At 44.3% G+C, this 20507-nt stretch overlaps 2 pseudogenes across 1 annotated transcript in view; one reads left to right on the forward strand and one right to left on the reverse strand.

The window, feature by feature from the left end:
- LOC100984524 (cytochrome P450 2B6-like) overlaps positions 1–5442 on the forward strand; it is a 109923-nt pseudogene extending 104481 nt beyond the window's left edge. The window contains exon 14 of the transcript XR_008955033.2: positions 3844–5442. The product of XR_008955033.2 is annotated as a cytochrome P450 2B6-like (transcript). The remainder of the gene's footprint in view (positions 1–3843) is intronic.
- Positions 1–20507, reverse strand: part of LOC100974853 (cytochrome P450 2A13-like) — a 122884-nt pseudogene that overhangs the window by 40745 nt on the left and 61632 nt on the right.

Consider the following 20507-nt stretch of genomic DNA (forward strand, 5'->3'; position numbering starts at 1 on the left):
CATCAAACAGGTCACACAGAGACAGGGTTCCTGCCCCCAGGAAATTTAAAGTCCAGCAGGGAAGATGGGCATTCATCAAATAATAATAAAATAATCATCTCATGAAATGAATGAATGCCTGCAACATGCTTAGGACTGCCTGGTACAAAGGACATGCTCACAAGGGCAATTATAATTATAATTAGACATAATTATGATAAGTGCTCTAAAGGGAACTTTGGGAGCACAAAATAGGAAATACCAGCTAATCTTGTGGTGGGTCAGTAAGGAAAAGCTTACCAGAGGAACTGGCTTCCAAGCTAACGTGTTCATGGGTGGGCGTCAATCAATGATTGCAAAGTGTGTTCCAGGCAAAGGAAACAGCAAGGGCAAAGGCTAAAGGTGGAAATGTGATGGTACCATTGAGAATCTATAGGAAGTCCAGTGAGCCTTGGGTGTAGATTGCAGAAGGGAATAAGACAAAGGACTCAGCTGGGCAGGACCTTGAAGGCTATGGGAGGAGTTTGGATTTATGGTCTAGCACTGGGGAGGTGGAGAAGGTCTTGACGTGCTCTGACTTGTCCCAGTTCTCATCCTCCACTCTTTGGCTGGTTAAGAGAAAAACTTTAGGCAAATTAAACTTAGCAGAGTCTATTTGAGCAAAGAAACAATTCATGAATTGGGCAGCACACGGAACCAGGAAAGGTTCAGAGAGCTCCACCCAGCAATGTGATCAGGCACTATTTATCCACAGGGAAAGGAACTGAGGTACAGAAACAGCCTGATTGGTTACAGCTCTGTGTTTGCCTTATCTGAGCATGTCTGGGCAGCTTGTAGCCTGTGATTGGCTGAAGCTTTGCTGCCGTGATTGTCCAAGGTTACTTGTTACAAGAATATACTCTCAAGTTACATTGCAGTTTGTTTACATGTTGAGTTACGTTACAGTTTGTTATGCAGGGAGGCTGCTTTAGGCCAAATTTAATTTAATTTAACACGCACCATCCATGAAAGGCCCCAGAAACAAATCCCCAGTCTTGAGTTTCATCAGTGACTTCAGCGACCCAGGGTCCTGGCCCAGCCCCTGGTTTTGTGCAGTACAGTGACCTCCTTCCACATTTTATCTTCAATGACAGGAACACATGGGGTGATGGCTTGAGGGTCAATGTCTTCTCTCAATTTTGCTATCTTGTTTTTTTTTTTTTCTTTTTTTGAGACACCGTCTTGTTCTGTCACCCAGGCTGGAGTGCAGTGGCACAATCTCAGCTCACTGCAAGCTCTGCTTCCTGGGTTCATGCCATCCTCCTGCCTCAACCTCCTGAGTAGCTAGGAGTACAGGCACCTGCCACCATGCCCGGCTAATTTTTTGTGTTTTTTAGTAGAGACAGGGTTTCACCGTGTTAGCCAGAATAGTCTTGATCTCCTGATCTCGCGATCCACCCGCCTCAGCCTCCCAAAGTTCTGGAATTACAGGCGTGAGCCACCATGCCTGAGACATTATCTTAAGGTTTCTTTTTCTTTTTTTTTCTTCAGACAGGGTCTTGCTCTGTTGCCCTGGCTGGAGTGCAGTGTCATGATCTCAGGTCACTGCAACCTCTGCTTCCCAGGTTCAAGCGATTCTCCTGCCTCAGCCTCCCAAGTACCTGGGACTACAGGTGTGTACCACCATGCCTGGCTAATTTTTTGTATTTTTAGTAGAGATGGGGTTTCACCATGTTAGCCAGGATGGTCCTGATCTTCTGACCTGGTGATATTCCTTCCTCGGTCTCTCAAAGTGCTGGGATTACAAGCGTGAGCCATTGTGACAGGCCTGCTATTTTGTTTTAAGAGAGGCAGGGATGTAGGGAAATAAGGACAGAGACAGATAAGTAACAAAGATAATGAGATTGAGAAACATAGTTGGGGACAAAGAGGGAACACACTGAGAGATAGAGATGGGGAGACAGTGGCAGAAGGACAGACAGCAGGTGAACATCAGGCAGTATACGGAGAGGAAGAGAGAGAGACACACACAGAGAGAGCCACATAAGGAGAAGAGGAGGAGGAGGAATAAGAGGAGAGGGAGGAGGAAAAGGAAGGAGGAGGGGAGAAGGAAGGAGGGAAAGGAGAGAAACAGAATAAGAGATAGGAAAAAGAGAGAGTGACACAAGAAGAGAGGAAGAAAGAATGAAGGAGACAAGGTATCTTTAGAGGGAGATGAAAAGAAAGAACGAGAGAGAGAGAGATTGGGGAGAAATCAGATTCAAATAGATGGAGATAGGAAGTTAAGCAAGATGGAAGAAAGCCACAAAAGGAGAGGAAAAGAAGAAAAACTGTGTCTGACAGGTATAGACAGAGAAAAAGACAGGAGTAGGGCTGCCAGGGGCAGAAAGAAAGGTATAACCCAAGCCAAAAGGGTACTGCAGCCAAAGAAATTCGAAAGGTGTCCAAACAGACGGCCCCAGAGATGGGGAGGGCTTGATGAGAGGGAGATAACAAGCATCAGGCTGTTGTGGAAAATGTTAGGTCACACAAAGAGTTACAGAAGAACAGGCCCAGAGACCTGCCTGTTTCTAAGCTCATGTTGCCCAACTTCTGGATGTGCCAAAGGGACATGGACCCATTTCCAGACACCTCCACATAGACACACTTGTCCAACAACTTGACAAGCATAGGGAATGCCTGAAAACTCACACTTGACATGGCCTTTCCAAGGTTTGCAGATTATGAAACACTGAAGTAAAGGGAAAGGCTCCCTTTGTCTCTGCCTCAGCTTTTCCCAGCTCCCTTTGTTCTCATTTTTCTCCAAATCTATGGTTTAGAACCTACTGGGGGTTCCTTGCACCTCTGAGAATCGGTGGAAGCCATAGACCCTCCCTGTCTCATATGCATCAGTCCCATTCACAATTTATATACAATTTGGGTTTTTTACCCACTGAGCTCTTGAAGCCTGTGGATCTCAGGCTGAGACCAGAAAACAGCCTAGAGACACAGACACAGACACATGGCCAGAAACACATACCCCACACATACCCCCAGAAACAAACACAAGGCAATAACCAAACCTTAAGGCTCCTTAGCACAAGCCAAGTGCTATTCTAAGAATTTTTACAATTGTCTCTTTTAACCTCAGAAGAGCCCTTTGAGAGAGGTGCCATTCTCCCTGTATGAGAAGTGAACACTAAGAATGTTGTCATAAATGTGCTCACACACATGTAGAGGTACACACACACACACACACAACCAGAAGTGGGTCATTATACACTGTGGGGATCACCAAACCCTTTGGAACTGTAACAGAAGCTACAAACTCTCTACTAGAAAAATGAACATGGCGCCGGGTGCGGTGGCCCACGCCTGTAATCCCAGCACTTTGGGAGGCCAAGGCGGGTGGATTACCTGAGGTCAGGAGTTCGAGACCAGCCTGGCCAACATAGTGAAACCCCATGTCTACTAAAAATACAAGAAATTAGCCAGGCGTGGGGGCAGGTGCCTGTAATCCCATCTACTTGGGAGGCTGAGGCATGAGAATCGTTTCAACATCCTGAGAGGCAGAGGTCGCAGTGAGCCGAGATGTCGCTGCTGTGCTCCAGCCTTGGTGACCGAGAGAGATTCCATCTCAAAAAAATAATAATAATAAATAAATAAAGAGATTGAGAGAGAGAGAGAGCGAGAGCGAGCGAGAGAGAAATGAACATGGCACATCCACTCAAAGATTTGCACCTGGTTTCAGAGCAGCTTCCTAAAAGTCCACCCTGAATTGTAGGTTAAAGGCCAGTCTTATGCAAATCTCTTGCAGTGGACATACATGTCTGGGCTTAGGGACATGGCAGAGCGAAGTGTATGCACCTGCCCTGTGCCCATGCTGGTGACCTTCTGTGCCCACAGGGAAGCGGATTTGTCTTGGTGAAGGCATCGCCCGTGCGGAATTGTTCCTCTTCTTCACCACCATCCTCCAGAACTTCTCCGTGGCCAGCCCCGTGGCTCCTGAAGACATCGATCTGACACCCCAAGAGTGTGGTGTGGGCAAAATACCCCCAACATACCAGATCCGCTTCCTGCCCCGCTGAAGGGGCTGAGGGAAGGGGGTCAAATGATTCCAGGGTCATTCAGTGTCCCCACCTCTGTAGACAATGGCTCTGACTCCCTGCAACTTCCTGCCTCTGAGAGACCTGCTGCAAGCCAGCTTCCTTCCCCTCCATGGCACCAGTTGTCTGAGGTCGCAGTGCAAGTGAGTGGAGGAGTGAGATTATTGAAAATTATAATATACAAAATTATATATATATATTTTGAGACAGAGTCTCACTCAGTTGCCCAGGCTGGAGTGCAGTGGCGTGATCTCGGCTCACTGCAACCTCCACCCCCGGGGTTCAAGCAATTCACCTGCCTCAGCCTCCCTAGTAGCTGGGATTACAGGTGTGTGCTACCATGCCTGGCTAATTTTTGTATTTTTAGTAGAGACGGGGTTTCACCGTGTTGGCCAGGCTGATCTCAAACTCCTGAACTCAAGTGATTCACCTGCCTTGGCCTCCCAAAGTGCTGGGATTACAGGTGTGAGTCACCGTGCCAGGCCATGTATATATAATTTTAAAAATTAAGATGAAATTCACATAAAATAAAATTAGCCATTTTAAAGTGTACAATTTAGTGGCGTGTGGTTCATTCACAAAGCTGTACAACCACCACCATCTAGTTCCAAACATTTTCTTTTTTTCTGAGACGGAGTCTCACTCTGTCACCCAGGCTCGAGTTCAGTGGTCTTGAACTCCTGATGTCAGGTGATTCTCCTAGTTCCAAATGTTTTCATTATCTCCCCCCAACAAAACCTATACCTATCAAGCTGTCACTCCCCATACCCCATTCTCTTTTTCATCTCAGCCCCTGCCAATCTGGTTTTTGTCCTTATGGACTTACCAATTCTGAATATTTCCTATAAACAGAATCACACAATATTTGATTTTTTTTTTAAACTAAGCCTTGCTCTGTCTCCCAGGCTGGAGTGCTGTGGCGTGATTTTGGTTCACTGCAACCTCCGCCTTCCAAGTTCAAGAGATTCTCCTGCCTCAGCTTCCAAGTAGCTGGGATTACAAGCATGTGGTACCACGCCTGGCTAATTTTCTTGTATTTTTAGTAGGGACATGTTGGCCAGGCTGGTTGTGAGCTCCTGGCCTCAGGTAATCCACACGCCTCAGTGTCCCAAAGTGCTGATATTACAGGCATAGTATGTGATCTTTTGTGTCTGGTTCCTTTCACGTTGAACGCTATTTTTGAGGTTAGTGCCTGTTGTAGACCACAGTCACACACTGCTGTAGTCTTCCACCATCCTCATTCCCAGCTGCCCCCCCTACTGTTTCCCTTTATCAAAAAGCCTCCTTGGCTCAGGTTCCCTGAGCTGTGGGATTCTGCACTGGTGCCTTGCATTCCCTGATATGTTCCTTCAAATCTGCTGAGAATTAAATAAACATCGCTAAAGCATGACCTCCCAACACCAAGAGGTGATCTGTGCCATTTTGTGTGTGATTCTTTTATTGTCAGGTCCCTAGGGATTTTTCTGGAAGGAATGTTGGTGAGAACGCCTCCCTCACCTCAGTGACAACTCTGTGAAGGGCCAAACCATTGTCTTGCTTGTCACTGTACTCTCAATACAGCATGTGGCACATGACAGCTGTTCAAAATATTTGGTGAGGAATGAATGAATGAGTGGCTAAATCAGCCACCCACTACCCCCACAGCCCACAGAAAATGGAGCTAGGCTACTCCATCAGACTGTGTCTCCTCCATATCCCACTTTCTTCTTTGGCCCAGAATAAATTATCATCCCCAAAGGGCCCAGGATGCCCCCAATTCTGCCTGCCAGTTACTCTCAATCCCCTGTGCTGCAATGCCACCTTTTGATAAAGCTTAGCGCTATTCTTGAAGTGAAACCACTCTAAATTCAGCCTCCAGGCTGGACACGGTGGCTTATGGCTATAATCCCAGTACTTTGGGAGGCCGAGTCAGGTGGATCACCTCAAGTCAGGGGGTCGAGACCAGCCTGCCCAACATACAGAAACCCTGTCTCAACTAAAAAAATACAAAAATTAGCTGGGTGTGGTGGCATGCACCTGTAGTCCCAGCTACTTGGGAGGCTGAGACAGGAAAATCGCTTGAACGCAGGAGGCAGAGGTTGCAGTGAGCCAATATCCCACCACTGCACTCCAGCCTGGGTGACAAAGCGAGACTCCATCTCAAAAATAAATAAATAAATAAATAAATAAATCCAACCTCCACATATTCCACCAGCAGGACCACCACCCTTCCCTGAGGGAGGTGTTGCAAGTTTAATATCTTTATCGCAAGGATACATCAGCCAGCCTGTGGCCAATGGGAAGCTGTCTCTGGGACTCAGCCCTGAGATGCTAACCTTTTGGCCTCTGCAGCACCTGCCAGCTTTAGGCTCCTTGTATCCTCTGAAGAGTTAGCAGGGACTCTGCCTGTGCAAATGCATGGCACACATTCCCTCACCAACCACAGAAATAAAACAACAAACAGAGCAACATGTCTTTTAAGAGTGACAGCAGAATCTGCCTGGCTTATTTCACCTAACATAACGTCCTGCAGTTCCATCCATGTTGCTGCAAATATCAGGATCTTTTTCTTTTTTAATGGCTGAATAGTGCTCCCTTCTGTATGGGCACCATATGAACACTTAGGTTGATTCCATATCTTGGCTGTTGTGAACAGAGCTGCGAAATACATGGGAGTGCAGACATCTCTTCGGTATACGGATTTCCTTTTATTGGAATACACTTAACAGTGGGATTGCTGGATTGTATGGTAGCTCGATTTTTAATGTTTTTCTTTTTTGTTTGTTTATTTTTATTTTATTTTATTTTTTTTTTTTGAGATGGAGTCTTACTCTGTTACCCAGGCTGGAGTGCAGTGGTGCGATCATGGCTCATTGTGGCCTCCAACTCCTGGATTCAAGCAATCCTCCCATCTCAGCCTCCCAAGTAGTGAGGACTAAGTTTGTGACACCACCTCTGGCTAACTTTTAAATATTTTGAAAGGATGTAGTCTTGCTATTTTGCCCAGGCTGGTCTTGTACTCTTGGTCTGAAATGATCTCCCCATCTTGACGTCCCAAAGCACTGAGATTACTGGTGTGAGCCATTGCACCTGGCAGGTTCTCATTTACTTAATTATTACTGTTGTCATGGTTTGCTTTGGTCCCTGTGGGTTCCCCCACCCTCCAGAACAAGTGCCTGACATATAGTAGGGTTCACAATAAATATTTGTGGAATAAATAAGAGCTGAGCCTTCAAGGGATCCAAAATACTTGCACGGAGTTTTTCTAGGTGGGTACGATGCCACCCAGCTGCATGACTATTTCAGGGTGTTCATTGGCTCCTTTGGGTGATATTTTGGCATCTATATAAGAACTCCCACTTCTCCAAATCTGGGGGCCACATCTTTAGAGTTCTCAGCTTTCAGTCTCTCAGGAATGAAGGAGATAATATTACCAACTGGAGCCAGATTGTCTGGATGTTGAATCCCAGCTCCTTGCTGGTGCACTTGAGAAGTGACTTGAGCCCTCTGTGTGCCTTATTTCTGCCTCTGTAAGCAGAGATCATCATAGCACCTCTAATGTGGGGCTGTTTGAAGATTCAGTGAGGTATGTGCAAAGAGCTTTTTGCACTTCCAAAAAGTGTCTGGGATATCATTGTGCACTGTAAGAATGCACTGTAACAATAATCATTGAGTCTTCTTGTTGGGATTAAAAGAGATCAGGTCTGTCAGGGCCTGGTACAGAAGTGGTATCAGAAAAATAATGACGTGCTGGCTGCTCACAAGGCTTCCCAGGCCAAGCTGGTGTGGGAAAGAGAGTTTCTGGAGTACCAGATGAGTTGGTCTCCCCTATGTGAGACACCCATGGGGAGCCATGGGTGGCCTCTGAGGAGAAAAGTCTCCTTATTGTCTTTATGTCTTTATGCTCCCAGAGCATACCTGCTCAGCGGCATTCCACAGGTTGCTCAGGGAGATAACACTTCCTTAAAGCAGTGAAATACAATCAAACATCTTGGCTTCTCCTGAAACCCACTCCCACTCATTTCAGTCCTGATAAGATTTTAAGTAGTTTAGACACACGCCTTTGCTCAAGGAAATTCACAGAAACCGCCACTGCTCTACATCTTATTGAATAACTCATGAGTTCTCCTTCATTGATTAATCCTTTTCCTCATCCCTTCCTTGCCCTCTCATCTGCCCTAAGAACAAAGAGCTTGTAAGCTAATAAATTAGGCAGAGCCAAAGAGCTCTGGGCCATGAGCAAGCCTCTGATGCTCTGGTCCCCCGGACCCACCTTTTAAATTCTTACTCTCTTTCTTTCTAACTCTTTTGTCTCCGTTGGACTCACAGTACCTGCAGGGTGGTGTGGGGCTGGTTTCCCCAACATCTGGCGCCCAACATGGGGCTCCCCATAATCTCTACAAATAATCTGGTGAAGGAATGCTAGAGCACGGAAAGTGGAAGATGACAGAAAAAGGGTGCCTGAATATGTTTTCACTTCAAGCTCTGTGGATAAGTAGTGTGCTTGGAGAATTCCAGGGTAACCTCGGGAAAATGGGTCAGGCTGAGAGTAAATTTGCTAATTACTTAAGCTTGGTGTGGCAGTTATTGTGCCACAGAGGGGCAATTGTGAGTACCCAAAATCTCACATCTTTGTTCCTGCTCATAGAAAAGTATTCCCCTTGGTTCCCGGAATATGGAACCATGAATGTAAAAGACTGCAACAAGTTCGGAGCAGACTTAAAATGAGCACAACAAGAGGGCTATGATATTCCCTTGTCTGCTTGGTCTGTGTGGTCAGCAATCAAAATACCACTGGAGCCTTTCCACACTGAGGAGGATGAGAAGTTTCAGGATGACATAGAAAAGTTTAATAATCAGGAGTTTGATGATGTGCAAAGTGAACCATCACAGTTTAGTTTAAAAAAGGGGGAGAATGGGATATATGCTAACCTCCAAAAACTTATAGAAGAAACATTTCCACCTACTGCAGAAACAGTGCCACCCACTGTGCCTTTAGGGGAAGGTCCAGAATGGCCACCCCCGTCTCAGCCTTATGAATTTTTGGAATGGGAGCCTGAGACATGACTTGCTGCTCCCATTGTTGCATGCCTCACAATTAACTATGGTGAAGGGAAGCTTCAGGCTCACCCAACAGCCAATTATGGTGAGGGAATGATCCAGGCTTGTCCACCTCTTAATTATGGTAGAGGAATGCTGTGAGCAGGTCCAAATACAAATTATGGTGCAGGGACAATCCAGGCATCTATTTACCAGGCATGAGATGTGGGGGATTTGGATGCTTGGCAGTTTCTGGTAATTATTTCTCCAGCTGAGGAGCCCAGAGAACATGCTGAAGCATGCTGGGAGCCATTTCCTTTTAAAATATTAAAAGACTTAAAGCAAGCAATTGGACAATATGGGCCAAATTCTCCTTAGGTTCATTCCTTGTTGCAATCTGTGGCTTATAACAGGCATTTAATACCTATGGATTGGGAGGCATTAGCCCACTCCACCCTGTCCCCCACTGAGTTTCTCCAATTTAAAACCTGGTGGACAGATCAAGCAACAACAAATCAGGCATGCAGAAATGCTCAAGCCCAACCTCCTGTTAATATCACATCTGATCACTTGCTTGGAATCAGACAGGCATGGGGTACTCTAAATTGACAGATGGTAATGGGTGATGAGGCTATTGATCAGCTCAGAACTATATGCCTCAGAGCCTGGGAAAAAATTCACGACCCTGGTACTACTTATCCTTCTTTTAACTCAGTTCAACAGGGTCCAAAGGAGCCTTATCCAGATTTTATCACCCGTTTGCAAGACATGGCTCAAAAGGCTATTTTGGATTCTCATGTCAGGAAAGTGATTGTTCAGCTGCTTGCTTATGAAAATGCTGATACAGAATGTCAGGCAGAAATTAGACCTATTAAGGGAAAGGCAGATCTAAATGAGGAAAAAAGTTTAAGTGAATACATTAAAGCCCGTGATGGCATTGGAGGCACTTGAATAAGGCCAGCCTTCTTGCTCAGGCAATGGCTGGACTAAGGGTAACAAAAAACATATGAGTGTTCCCTGGGTCTTGCTATAATTGTGGACAGATAGGACATACAAAAAGAGAGTGTACAAAGAGCCAAAAAAGGCAAAACTCAGGAGGAAAAAGCAGGGAACCAGGTAACTGTCCCAGATGTAAAAAGGGAAAACACTGGGCTAATCAATGTCATTCAAAGTTTGATAACAGTGGACAGCCCTTACCAGGAAATGGACAGAGGGGCCAGCCACAGGCCCTGATTCAAAATGGGGCATTCCCAATTCAGGACAGGACGTCCCTGACTACAAATGGGGTGTTCCCAGCCCAGTCTATCCCTGTACAAATGTACAGAAATTATTCCCCTCCAAAGCTAAAAGTGGGGCAGTAGATTTATGCTGTACTGAAGCTGTATCCCTCCTTCCTGGGGAGCCTCCTAGGAAGGTCCCAATGGGAGCTTATGACCCATTGCCAGATGGCAAGGTGGGAAGGTCCAGCTTAAATTTAAAGGCAATTCAAGTACACACTGGAGTAGTGGACTCTGATTGCCAGGGAGAAATTCAAATTGTTATCTCCTCCACTGTTCCCTGGAGTGCTAATCCAGGTGACAGAATAGCTCAACTGTTGCTTTTACTGTATATTAACTTAGAAGAAAGCTCAGAAAAAAGAACAGGATAATTTGGAAGAACAAATTCAGCAGGCAAGCCTGCCTATTGGGTAAATCAAGTCTCTGACAATAGACCTATTTGTATGGTCACTATTCAAGGAAAACAATTTGAGGGTGTGGTCGACACAGGAGCAGATGTGTCGATCATAGCTCTTTATCAATGACCAAAAAAGTGGCCCAAACAAAAGGACCCAGTGGGTCTTCTTGGGGTTGAGGGTTTGCTTGTATCTCACCAGGAGAGAATCAGCTTCCTGTCTGGGTACCCACAAGACATCTTAAGTTGTGCCATGAGCCAGAATCCAAGGAAGAGGAAAAGACCTTGGAACATCTCTGCACCCCCAGTTCATCAGATGGCTCAGATGAACATCTCTGTTGAGTAGATGGAAACCAGTAAAACTCACCAAGCAACTCCACCGACCTGGGGGCAGATGAAGAGACTAGCTCACGTTGCAGAAGAGAACCTGAGGTCTCGGAACAAGCTGCTGACCACCAGTAATCTAATGGTAGCTATGATGGAGGTAATCTCCTTGGTGGTGAGTCACCCTGTACCTGAGGCAGATCAAAATTACACTTATTGGACCTAAGTTCCATTCCCACCACTGATTAGGCCTATTACATTGTTAGAACCCCCAGTGGAGGTTTATATTAATGATAGTGTCTGGATGCCTGGACCAACAGACAACCAAGGTCCTACTCATCCAGAGGAGGAAGGAATGTTGTAGCCATGACCTCTAATCAGACGGTCCCATTGCAGAGTTGTGTTAAACCTCCTTTTATGTTGGCAGTGGGAAAAATTAATATCCTAGCTGACTCTCAAACCATATCATGCCTCAACTCTCATCTTTTTACCTGCATTAATTCTACCTTTAATAAAGATAATAGCATGTTACTGTTTAGGGCCCGAGAAGAAGTTTGGATACCTGTTTCCCTCAATAGACCTTGGGAAGCCTCTCCCTCTATACATATTATCACTGAAGTACTAAAAGGAATACTTAATAGATCAAAATGATTCATATTTACTTTAATAGCTGTGATCATGGGCCTTATATCTGTCACAGCTACTGCTGCTGCTGCTGGTGTTGCTTTGCACTCTTCTATTCAAACTGTGGGCTTTGTGGATAGTTGGCAGAAAAATTCTTCTAAGCTTTGGAATTCCCAAAGCCAAATAGATCAAAAATTGGCAAATCAAATTAATGATCTCCGTCAAACAGTAATTTGGATGGGAGATTGGATTATGAGCTTGGAGCAATGTGATTGGAATACTTCTGATTTTTATATTACTCCTAGCTCTTATAATGCCACTGTACACCATTGGGAGATGATTAGATGTAACCTACAAGGAAAAGAAGATAATTTAACCCTAGATATTGCTAAACTGAAAAAACAACTTTTTGAGGTATCTCAGGCTCGTCTCAACCTGTTGCTCGAAGCTGATATTCTTGCTGGAGCCACTGATGGCCTTTCTAATACCAATCCTTTAAAGTGGATTAAAACCATAGCTGGATCAACAATTGCAAATTTTGTTTTGGTTTATGTATGTTTATGCTGTTTGTTTTTAGTCTACAGATGCAGACGACGCCTTCGGAGAGAAGCCAGACACTGTGAACGGGACATGATAGTAATAGCAGTTATTAATAAAAAAAAAATTAATAGAGACAAAAAAAGGGAGACGTGGGAAAAAGAGTTTCTGGAGTGCCAGATGAATTGGTCTCCCCCGTGCAAGACACCCATGGGGAGCCATGGGCAGCCTCTAAGGAGAAAAGTCTCCTTATTGCCTTCATGTCTTTATGCCCTGAGAGCATAACCGGTCAGTGGCATTTCACAGGTTGATCAGGGAGATAGCACTCCCTAGAAGCAGTGGAGTATAATCAAACATCTTGGCTTCTCCTGAAACCCACTCCCACCCATTTCAGTTCTGATAAGTTAAAGATCTTAAGTAGTTTAGACACATGCCTTTGCTCAAGGAAATACACAGAAATCGCCACTGCTGTTCATCTTATTGAATGACTCACGAGTTCTCCTTCATTGATTAATCCTTTTCCTCATCCCTTCCTCACCCTCCCATCTGCTCTAAGAACAAAGAGCTTGTAAACCAATAAATTAGGCAGAGCCAAAGAGCTCTGGGCCTCCGACGCTCTGTACTTCTCTGACTCTCTCCTCTGAGTCTCTTTTTTTCACTTGTCTAAGTCTATCCAGGGCTCTGGGTCTGTCTGTATCTGCATTTACACCTTTCTGAGTGAGCATCTCTCTAGCTATCCACCTCTTCCTTTCTCTGTGTGTGCCTCTTTCCATCTCTCTCTGCTTCTCCCTCTAACGGTGTCCTGTGTCTTTCTCAGATTCCTTCTCCCTGTTTCACTGGGTCCCAGTCATTTCCTCCATCCCTTCCCACCTTCTTCCCTCCCTCCCTCTCTTTCCCCTCCTTCCCTCCCTTCCTCTCCCCCCTTCTCTCTCTCTGGCACTTTGTCTTTCTTTCTCTCTCTGTCTCTCCCTGGTTCTTTCTGTCTCTCCCTTTCTTTCCATCTCTCCCTGGTGCTCTCTCTCTCTCTCCATCTCTCTTTCCTCTCCCCACCTCTCCCAGTCTCCATCTCTTCCTTGTGTCCTCTTTCTGTCTCTCTCTCTTCTCTCTCTCTCTTCATCTGTCTCAACACCCCATCTCTCCCTGGTGCTCTTGGTCTCTCTCTTTCTCAGTCTCTCTGTCTCTCTCCACTCCCTCCCTCTCTCCTTGGTGCTCTTTGTCCTTCTTTCTCTGTCTCTCTTTCTCCCCCATCTCCCCCTGGTGCTATCTGTCTCTCTTTCTCTCCATCTCTCTCTCTACATCTCTTTCTCTGTCTCTCTCTCTTGCCATCTCTCCCTGGTGCTCTCTGTCTGTCTCTCTCTCTCTCTTCATCTCTGTCACCCCCCATCTCTCACTGGTGCTCTCAATCTCTCTTTCTCTCTCTCCATCTCTCTGTCTCTCTCCTCCCCTCTCCATCTCTCCTTGGGGTTCCTTGTCTCTCTTTCTCTCTCTGTCCATCTCTCTCTCTCTTCTCTCTCTCTCCCTCTCTGTCTCTGTCTTTCTCTCTCTCTCCCTCTCTCTCTCTCTCCCATCTCTCCCTGGTGATATCTGTCTCTTTTTCTCTCTCTCTGTCTCTCTCTCTCCATCTCTCTCTGTCTCTTTCTCTCCTGCATCTCTCCTTGGTGCTCTCAATCTCTCTTTCTCTCTCTCCATCTCCCTGTCTCTCTCCTCCCCTCTCTATCTCTCCTTGGTGTTTTTTGTCTCCCTTTCTCTCTCTTTCTCTCTCCCTCCATCTCTCCCTGGTTCTCTCTCTCTCTCTTGCTTTCTGTCCCCCTGGAACCTTTGTCTCTTTCTCTCTTCTTACCCATGCTGTTTGCCCACATACCTCCCCTTCTGGATCTCTCCCTGTGGGAAGGAGTAAGGCAGAGGTGATTATGTAATTGTCATTATTCCAGAGGGTGGGGTGAGGGATGAGGAGGAGATCAGGAAGGAATACTTTCTTTCTTCTCACCCATCCATCAACCTGGCCTCATAGACACCTCCCCCAGCTCCATGGCTACTGAATTTGGTGGGTAGGTCAGATCACTGCCTCCCTTCCCCAGGGAAGGTCAGAGAATGAATCGTACAGAACCAGAGGGATTGAGGGGCTCAGGCTGGGAGACAGAGGCTGCAGTCAGGTGGAGCTTCCCAAAGGAGACAGGCAGGCCTCAGGGCTCTCCCTCAGCTGCCAGAAAAGGTGAAAAGCAGTGGAATCAAGATGCCAGTGGAGGCTTTGGGGAGCTCCCAACTCAGCTGGGCTGAGGCCTGAGGAATCCAGTTTCTAAAACACCAAAACAGAGACCTTTGAGAGCAGAAGGAGGGATGCCTGGCTTCCTTCCCAGCCCACTGGCTCTGGAATTCAACAAGAGAGAAAGGGCTTTGCTGCTTGTTCCCTTTTGGGGGTGTGTGTGTGGGCACTTCTTGGTCACTATAGTGAGCCTGAAAATTCCATAAGTCATTACCCCACCTACTAGAGAAAAATGCAAAAGATTTACACTCCCAGCACCTACACTTCAGCACTAGGGATCTCCTCACCCCAGCCACAGGTCTCAGTATCTCTTACCCACTTCCTGATATATTTGAGCCTGTCCCGGGCTGTCGAGGCAGGCTCACCACACTCTTTCCATCCTTCAGTCTATCTATCTATCTATCTATCTATCTATCTATCTATCTATCTATCCTTTTAATTTTCATCCTTCTGTCCATATGTCCACAAATTCATCAAAAAAATCCATTAATTATTTCTTCTATATAAATATCTTTTGCTCTATTATCTATACATGTACCAATTAACTTTCCATTTATCCATCTATCCAATATTCCATCCATCCATTCATTAACCCTTCCATCATTCAACAACTTATTAATATTTACTCCACCTTTCCAATTATTATTCATCTATTTCAATCCATCCATCCATTAAGCCTTCACCCATCTATTAAATCTTTCATCCATCCACCTGTTAGTCATTCTAGTCATAAACGCTTCCTTGCATCCATCCATCAATCGAGATAATTTCATTAAATTTCCATTAAATTTCTAGTGCATTGGAATAAGACTCAATCCACACTTCTGGTAATCTCTAAATGTTTCTTACTACACAGTAACCCCTTTTGTGTAGGCATATCAGTGTACAGGTGTGAGCTTCTGTGTACACATATGTGCATGTATCCAGAGAATCCAAGTGGTGTCTAGAAAATAGAATTAACATCCCCATTCCAGGGCAGTCTATATGGCATTCTCGCAATACCTCCTCCCACGTTCCTATGCATTCATCCACTTATTTATATATGTAAGAAGGTTCAGGTCTCCTTCCTGTAAGAAACACTCTTTACTCTGCCCCTATCATTCCTAGACTGATTCCCCTTTCCTCCAACTCAGTCTGGACTTTTGTTTTTTTTGGGGGGGGGGGATCCTGCAGGGAGGGAACCTTACTCTCTTGATTTCTTGATTGAACCTTGAAGGTTGGGAGTGGCTTCCTTGACAGCACAGTCTAGAGCTTTCATAATCCCTCCCTATCACTGTCTAGCACAGACTTGAACACAGGAGGGGAGGCAGGCAGAAGCATGAGACTGAGATGTAGCTCTGGCCAAAGGAGAACGACAGAGGTGTAGCTCTGGCCAATGGAGAATGATGGAAGATTCTTTGATGCTTCTCCAGGAAGCCAGCTACCTACTGGAGAAGTTCCAGAAGACCAAGGGCTTGGGGGCCACAGGGGGAGGGCTACTAGGTGACTATGTGGTTATGGAGAACTCAGTCATGAGAAGATGGGCCTTACTGGGAGAAAGCTTTGGAATGGGAGAAGAGGGAAAATATTAAGAATTCACTGAGCTTTCTGGCCAGGTTTCATATTAAACTTAACGTAAGCTGGGTGCAGTGGCACACACTTGTAGTCCCAGCTACTCAGGAAGATGAGGCAAGAAGATCACTTGAGCCTGGGAGGTCAAGGCTGCAGTAAGCTATGAATGTGCTATTGTACTCCAGCCTGGGAGATAGAGTGAGACCCAGTCTCAAAAACAAACAAACAAACAAAAACAAACAAAAAACATACCAGTTAATGTGGAAGAGACTTAGAGTCCACTTGTCTAGAAACCCTAATCCTTGTCAGCACTCTAAAATGTGAAACAAACATTTCACACTCTGACCACAACCACTAGGTCCCCAACTCCTTCACTGCATCACTGCCAATGGCCTGAGGCATACACTGGCCAACTAGGTCTTTGGGTAAGGTTCCAAAGAATGCAAAAACTGTAAAAGGTCAAGGCTCCCTCCTGGTAAAAGACTGTTTAAAATAACATTTCAAAATCTTGCATTACATACAGGGAAGTTTTTCAAGAACCATAAGAAATTACGGGCAGCTTTTCTAATGTCTCATAAAGAAAAGAGGTGGGGCATGACAGTCCAAAGAAGTGATTAAAAGCATAAAATTTACAGTCACAAGATCATACCCAGGCTCTGCCCTCATTAGCTGTGGAAGCCAGAAGCAAGTCATTTACAACTTTTGGGGCTTTACCTAACTCATTGGCAAAATGAAGATGACAAAATCAACCTCACAGACTTACAATCACGCTCTTAAAAACTTCACACAGTTCTTTTTTTATATATAAGAGAAATAGAGGTGGGCTAGGGCTATGTTTGAATTCAAACACAGACAGGTACAGGCAAATATCAGATGTTCATATGTACACAGCATGGCCCACATGTCTGCATATAGACACCAGAATGCATGCACAAAAACATCCATACACTTGTATGTAGTCAACCTGTTGTGCACATGTACACACAAATGTGAATATGCACATTTGTTGAATATCCACATCTAGCTGGACCCAGAAAAGCACGTCATAGACCTCCCCCAAGTGGCATATCCCAAAGCACATGTGCACTCAGGCGACATGCACAGACAGACGCAGAGACTGGCAAGCATTCAGGAACAGTGGCATGAACACACATGCACCTCATCAGGTACTCACACAAATGTGCTTGGGCAGACATAAGTTGGAAAGGATGCCCACTTATCAAGCACAAACACACACCCCACAAAGCCTGGTGCATGCATAAATTCATCTATCAACAGGGACATGCTGAAACATACATGCACACAGAAACCTCAAGCATGCACCCAGAGTGACACACACACACACACACACACACAGATGTATAAATAGGGGTAAAAATGGCAGAGGCATCTAGGATAAACCATTGGACAAAATGACACAAACATGCAAAAATGCACTTGCACAAAGGGCAGTTGAGGGGAAGGTTGTCTTGCAGGGAAGTAGAAAGAGAAAGACAGAAAGACAAGATCATAGACAAGGGGAGAGAGACAGGTGGGCAAAGTCCTATGCAGGGCTCCAGGCCATCTAGAATAGTATGAGAGTCTAATGCTTGCCTGTCCTCTTGCAGAAACTTAAATTGGTGAATATGGTAAATTTTATACTATGTGGGTTTTTTTAACCACCATAGAAATATATAAATATAATGAAATCTGAGCTAATTTCCAAAAAAAAAAAAGGCACAATGTCACATATGACCAGAATCTGCATATGCTATCAGGAGCTCACAGACTCCCTGAGATCCACTGATTAAAATTTTCTTTTTTTATATTTATTTTTGTTTTATTTATTATTTTTATTATACTTTAAGTGCTAGAGTATATGTGCACAACGTGCAGGGTTGATACATACATCTACATGCATTGTGTTGGTTTGCTGCACCCATTAACACATCATTTACATTAGGTATTTCTCCTAATACTATCCCTCTCTCATTCCCCCACCCCACGACAGGCCCCAGTGTGTGTTGTTCCCTGTCCTGTGTCCAAATGATCTCATTGTTCAATTCCCACTTATGAGTGACAACATGCAGTGTTTGGTTTTCTGTCCTTGTGACAGTTTTGCTCAGAATGATGGTTTCCAGCTTCATCCATGTCGCTACAAAGGACATGAACTCATCCTTTTTTATGGCTGCATAGTATTCCATGGTGTATATGTGCGAAATTTTCTTAACCCAGTCTACCATTGGTGGGCATTTGGGTTGGTTCCAAGTCTTTGCTATTGTGAATAGTGCTTCAATAAACATAAGTGTGCATGTGCCTTCATAGCAGTATGATATATAATCCCTTGGGTACATATCCAGTAATGGGATCGCTGGGTCAAATGGTATTTCTAGTCCTAGATCCTTGAGGAATAACCACACTGTCTTCCACAATGGTTGAACTAGTTTAAACACCCATCAATAGTGTAAAAGTGTTCCTATTTCTCCACATCCTCTCCAGCACCTGTTGTTTCCTGACTTTTTAATGATTGCCATTCTAACTGGTGTGAGATTATATCTCATTGTGATTTTGATTTGCATTTCTCGGATGACCAGTGATGATGAGCATTTTTTCATTTGTTGGCTGCAAAAATGTCTTCTTTTGAGAAGTGTCTGTTCATATCCTTTGCCCATTTTTTGATGGGGTTGTTTGATTTTTTCTTGTAAATTTGTTTAAGTTCTTTGTAGATTCTGGATATTAGCCCTTTGTCAGATGGGTAGATTGCAAAAATTTTCTCCCATTCTGTAGGTTGCCTTTTCACTCTGATGGTAGTTTCTTTTGCTCTGCAGAAATGCTTTAGTTTAATTAGATCCCATTTGTCTATTTTGGCTTTTGTTGCCATGGTTTTTGGTGTTTTAGTCATGAAGTACTTGCCCATGCGTATGTCCTGAATGGTATTGCCTAGGTTTTCCTTTAGGGCTTTTATGGTTTTAGGTCTAACATTAAGTCTTTAATCCATCTTGAATTAATTTTTGTATAAGGTGTAAGGAAGGGATCCAGTTTCAGCTTTCTACATATGGCTAGCCAGTTTTCCCAGCAATATTTATTAAATAGGGAATCCTTTCCCCATTGTTTGTTTTTGTCAGGTTTGTCAAAGATCAAATGGCTGTAGATGTGTGGTGTTATTTCTGAGGCCTCTGTCCTGTTCCATTGGTCTATATCTCTGTTTTGGTACTAGTACCATGCTGTTTTGGTTACTGTAGCTTTATAGTATAGTTTGAAGTCAGGTAGCATGATGCATCCATCTTTGTTCTTTTTGCTTAGGATTGTCTTGGCAATGTGGGGTCTTTTTTGGTTCCATATGAACTTTAAAGTAGTTTTTTGAATTCTGTGAAGAAAGTCATTAGTAGCTTGATGAGGATGGCATTGAATCTATAAATAACCTTGGGCAGTATGGCCATTTTCACGTTATTGATTCTTCCTATCCATGAGCATGGGATGTTCTTCCATTTGTTTGTGTCCTCTTTTATTTCGTTGAGCAACGGATTGTAGTTCTCCTTGAAGAGTTCATTCACATCGCTGTATAAGAATGCTTGTGATTTTTTCACATTGATTTTGTATCCTGAGACTTTGCTGAAGTTGCTTATCAGCTTAAGGAGATTTTGGACTCAGACGATGGGGTTTTCTAAATATACAATCGTGTCATCTGCAAGCAGGGACAATTTGACTTCCTCTTTTCCTAATTGAATATCGTTTATTTCTTTTTCTTGCCTGATTGCCCTGGCCAGAACTTCCAACACTATGTTGAATAGGAGTGGTGAGAGAGGGCATCCCTTTCTTGTGCCAGTTTTCAAAGGGAATGCTTCCAGTTTTTGCCCATTTAGTATATATGATGTTGGCTGTGGGTTTGTCATAAATAGCTCCTATTATTTTGAGATACATTCCCTCAATACCTAGTTTATTGAGAGTTTTTTGAATGAAGGGCTGTTGAATTTTGTCAAAGGCCTTTTCTGCATCTATTGAGATAATCATGTGGTTTTTGTCTTTGGTTCTGTTTTTGTGATGGATTGCCTTTATTGATTTGTGTATGTTGAATCAGCCTTGCATCCCAGGGATGAAGACCACTTGATCATGGTGGATAAGCTTTTTGATGTGCTGCTGGATTCAGTTTGCCAGTATTTTATTGAGGACTTTTGCATTGATGTTCATCAGGGACATTGGTCTAAAATTCTCTTTTTTTGTTGTGTCTCTGACAGGCTTTGGTATCAGGATGATGCTGGCCTCATAAAATGAGTTAGGAGGATTCCCTCTTTTTCTATTGATTGGAATAGTTTCAGAAGGAATGGTACCAGCTCTTCTTTGTACCTCTGGTAGAATTTGGCTGTGAATCCATGTGGTCCTGGACTTTTTTTGGTTGGTAGGTTATTAATTTTTGCCTCAATTTCAGAGCCTGTTATTGGTCTATTCAGAGATTCAACTTCTTCTTGGTTTAGTCTTGGGAGGGTGTATGTGTCCAG

The sequence above is a fragment of the Pan paniscus genome, chromosome 20, assembly GCF_029289425.2.
Source record: "Pan paniscus chromosome 20, NHGRI_mPanPan1-v2.0_pri, whole genome shotgun sequence".
NCBI classification, from domain to species: Eukaryota; Metazoa; Chordata; class Mammalia; order Primates; family Hominidae; genus Pan; species Pan paniscus.